Below are 4,882 nucleotides of genomic sequence, written 5' to 3' on the forward strand. Positions count from 1 at the left end.
AATAGTTAAGTTTCTTGTTTTAATTGTAATTGAAGTCTTTACCATCTCATGTATTAGCTATGTGACTTACATATTTAAATTAATGTTATTAAACAACTGTTGCAATTTATAAATGTAAAGTGCCATTATTCAGTAAATAGACTCCTCCATGAGTGGATGTGTTCCTTCTCCCACCAACTATTGAAGCAGAAATATACATTAGTTTAATTTTATTCATAGATGATACACTGCTGCAAATGCTAATTCTCTTCTCCATTCCCATGTTGATTTTGTGTATACCTGTGAGTTGTTCAGAATGCATCAACAATGTCTTTAACGATCAACATTAAGATGAGCTAGGCTTGGGCTTTCGATGAAGACTGACCAATGGTTTCGATGAAGTCAGATCATCACTGTCTGAATCAAGTGATCTGACCTATCCCTGGTAGCAAGAACTTTTTGAAGTCCCTTTTCAAATGCTACTGCCACATTTGTGGCATCTTTTGCACTTGTTTCAAATTAAGGATAGTCGCTGTCATCCCCACACCAGGCTTGGGCTTCTGCAGACACCTGCTGTTCGCTATGTCAGTCTTGTTACCCAAAATCACAAAAGGAAAGCTTTTGGGTTCTTCCACATCAGCAAAATATATGAATTATTTCTTCCAGTTACTCAAGTTCTGGAAGCTTTGGAATTATCAACACTAAAAGTAAGCAGGCAGCAGTCACAACCTCTGTAAAATGGCATCCTCAGGCTTCAGAATCACTCCTGACCTGCTGTGTCCCAATTCTACATGGTACCAAAATATCCATCCACTTCCAAATCTTTACTTAAAAATTCTACACCTATTGTATGGAAGAACTGGGTATCAAACTTACTAGTTACATATCTGTTCATAAGACAGCTCTTCCCAACTTCACCATCTCCAAACAGAATTACTTTAAAAAGTGATGATTTTCCTGCCATTGTTAATGTCAAGAGCTTTGGTTTCAGAACTCTTAATTGTTCAACTCAATCATCATTATCTCCTAGTGTTGTTGAGAAGATTCACTCAAATGACAGGGAGAAAGTATTTCATCACAATGCCAGGCTCATTATAGGAGTGCAAGAAATTTCTCATGGCCACACAGACCTCTGGGCTGGCCCATCTGAGTGCAATGAAACAGAAAGAGGATTGGGACCTGCCGAGCAGAAGGTGGAAGTGGTAGAGATGTCAGGCTCTGGCTCCACTGGCTGCCATCAGGTGCAGAGGAAATAACATGGCCCCTAGCTTGGGTCGGCTGCCACACATTTTTAAACAACAAGATCTTGCAAGAACTTACAAACAATGGGGAGGACAGTCCCAAGGGGATGATGATGCTAAACCATTCATAAGAAACCCACCCCCATGAGCTAATCATCTCCTACCAGGCCCACTTCCAACACTGGGAATTATAATTCAACATGAGATTTGGGAAGGGACACATATCCAAACTATATAACCTACTATGGTTATATTAATAATAACAAAAATAAAATTAAACTGCATCCTTGGATAAGGAAAATGGAAGAAGTTACATTATAAAAAAAATACTTCAACATCTTTTTGAAAAGCAGAAATTGAATAAAAAAATAGATACAGCATAGCTAATTTTTCAAACAAGAGTGTCAAGTGAAAGGGCTAGCCATGAAGAACTCTCATAAAAAACTTGCTAATTACTTCCATAGAATTCTGAGTTTTTGATTTTGCTGGCAAGTTCTAGAATGGAAAACATGAACTTATTTTCTTTCTTTCTTTCTTTTTTTTTTTTTTTTTTTCTCAGACAGGGTCTCGCTCTGTTGCCCAGGCTGTAATGCAGTGGCATGATCTCAGCTCACTGCAACCTCCGCCCCCCAGGTTCAAGTGATTCTCCTGCCTTAGCCTCCTGAGTAGCTGGGATTACAGGCGTGTGCAGCCATGCCCGGCTAATTTTGTATTTTTAGTAGAGGCGGGGTTTCACCATGTTGGCCAGGCTGGTCTCGAATTCCTGACCTCGTGATCCGCCTGTCTCGGCCTCCCAAAGTGCTGGGATTACAGTCGTGAGCCACCGCGCCCTGCCACAAAAACTTATTTTCAAATTTATATAGAGTACAACTGGCCTCCTCTCCTCCCTCACCATTCTCCCAAAATAAAACTCAGAATACAGTGGTCAGGAGCCTAAAGCCTAGGCAAAAAAAAAAAAGAAAAAAAGAAAAAAAAGGTTTAATCCCGTCAAGACAGCAGAATCCTGGGATTACCTGTTACAAAGGAAGATTATAATAATTTATGGAGTTGGAAACCAGGTGAGAAGTGGTCATAGAAACAATTGCACGCCTACATATAGCCTATTACTTTGCCAGCCTGTTCCATAGGACCCCTAGGACAGGGGCACCCAGTAATGCTTCCTGGTAAGTAGTTTAAAGAATTGTCATTTGGAGAAATAAAGAGTTCAAGAGAAAAGATAAAGAGAAAAAGATACTTACTGAAATTTGTATAACTAACTGCCTTAATATCCTGAAATAAAACAACATTGTCAACAAGGCCCATATGTACTCATATTGCCCTAAGTCCAAATCAGATCAGGTAGTATCTCATTAATCTTATGATGAAAGCTCTCAACATAAGACAACATTAATGTTGTTATTACTATTAGAAAGTGTGAGGTCTTCTACTCTGAACCTACCTAAACTTGTTTATTTCAATGAACAATTTTATTAATTTGTACTAGATATACTTTGACTCTCTATTGTTCCCTGCATATTCTTTTTAAAACTCTTTATTTTTAATTTTTGTGGGTATACAGTAGGTGTATATTTATGGGGTACATGAAATATTTTGATATAGACATGTAATGCATAATAATGTTGTGAAAATGGGGTATCCATCCCCCTCGAACATTTACCCTTTGTGTTACAAACAATCCATTCATACCTTCTAGTTAAATTATTATTGACTATGGTAACCAGGTTGTGCTATCAAATACTAGATCTTACTCATTCTTTCTATTTTATTGTACCCATTAACCATACCCATCTTCCCAACAGCCCCCTACTGCCCTTCCCAGCTTCTGAAAATCATTATTTTACTCTTTATGTCCATAATTTCAATTATTTTGATTTTTAGATCCCACAAATAAGTGAGAATGTGTGATATTATGCCTCGCTTGTTCCACTTAAAATCACTACCTCCAGTTTCATCCACGTTGTTGCAAGTGACTGAATCTCATTCTTTCTTATGACTGAATAGTATTCCATTGTGCATATGTACCACTTTTCTTTATCCATTCATCTGTCAACTTAGGTTGCTTCCAAGTTTTGACTATTATAAACAGTGCTGCAACAAACATGGGAGTACAGATATCTCTTTGATATACTGATTTCCTTTCTTTTGGGTATATACCAAGCAGTGGGATGGCTGGATCACACGGTAGCTCAATTTTTAGTTTTTTGAGGAAAGTCCAAACTGTTCTCCATAGTGATTATGCTAATTTACATTCCCACCAGCAGAATATGAGGATTCTCTTTTCCAAATCCTCACCAGCATTTGTTATTGCCTGTCTTTTGGGTATGTCCCATTTTAGCTGGGGTGAGATGATATTTCATTGTAGGTTTTGATTTGCATTTTTCTGATGAACAGTGATGTTGAGCACCTTTCCGTATATTTGTTTGCCATTTCTATGTCTTCTTTTGAATGTCTATTCAAATCTTTTGCCCATTTATGAATCAGATAATAGTTTTTTTCTATAAAGTTATTTAAGCTCCTTTTATATTATCATTATTACTCCCTTGTCAAATGAGTACTTTGCAAATATTTTCTCCCATTCTGTGGATTGTCTCTTCAATTTGTTGATTGTTTTCCTTGCTGTTTGAAGCTTTTTAACTTGATGTGATCCCATTTCTCCATCTTTGCTTTGGTTGCCTGTTCCTGTGAAATATTACTCAGAAAATTTTTCTCTAGATCAATATCTTGGAGAGTTTTCCCAATGCTTCCTTGTAGTAATTTTGTAGTTTGAGGTCTTGAATTTAAGGCTTTAATCCATTTCGATTTAATTTTTGTATGTGGTGAGAGATAGAGGTCTAATTTTTTTTCTGCATATAGATAGTATGTTTTCTCAGTACCATTTATTAAAGAGTTTTTTCTGCAATGTATATTCTTAGGACCTTGTCAAAAATAAGTTCACTGTTGGGGTGCGGATTTGTTTCTGGGTTCTCTATTCTGTTCCATTGGTCTCTGTGTCTGTTTTTGTGCCAGTACTATGCTGTTTTGAATAAAATAGTTCTGTAGTAATTTAAAGTCAGGTAATATGATTCCTCCAGTTTTGTTATTTTTGCTTAGGATAGCTTCAGCTATTATGGGTCTTTTGTGGTTTCATATGAGTTTTAGGACTTTTTTTATTTCTGTGAAGAATGTCATTGGTATTTTGATAGGAATTGCATAGAATCTGTAGATGACTTTGGCTAGTATGGACATTTTAACAATATTGATTCATATGATCTATGAACAAGGAATATCTTTCTTATTTTTGGTGTCCTATTCAATTTCTTTCATCAGTGTTTTACAGTTTTCATTAAAGGAATCTTTCACTTCTTTGGTTAGGTTAATTTTCAGGTATTTAATTATATGTCTGGCTATTGTAAATAGGATTACTTTTTTATTTCGCTTTCATATTGTTCATTATTGGCATATAGAAATGTTACTGATGTTTGTACATTGATTTCGTAACCTAAAACATTACTGAATTTTTTTGTCTACTAGTTTTCTTCTGGAGTGTTTAGGTTTTTTGAAACATAATATCATCAGCAACCAAAGATAACTGGACTTCTTCTTTCTCAGTTTGGATGCCCTTTATATCTTTCTCTTGTCTGATTGCTCTAGGTAAGACTTCCAGCACTATGTTAAATAACAGT

General features: G+C 36.2%; 1 pseudogene; it reads right to left on the reverse strand.

Moving 5' to 3' along the window:
- Positions 1-325: 325 nt before the first annotated feature.
- On the reverse strand, positions 326-943 carry LOC126956970 (ras-related protein Rab-9A-like; annotated as a pseudogene).
- Between the last annotated feature and the right edge of the window lie 3,939 nt (positions 944-4,882).

Source organism: Macaca thibetana, chromosome 6 (genome assembly GCF_024542745.1).
Source record: "Macaca thibetana thibetana isolate TM-01 chromosome 6, ASM2454274v1, whole genome shotgun sequence".
NCBI classification, from domain to species: domain Eukaryota; kingdom Metazoa; phylum Chordata; class Mammalia; order Primates; family Cercopithecidae; genus Macaca; species Macaca thibetana.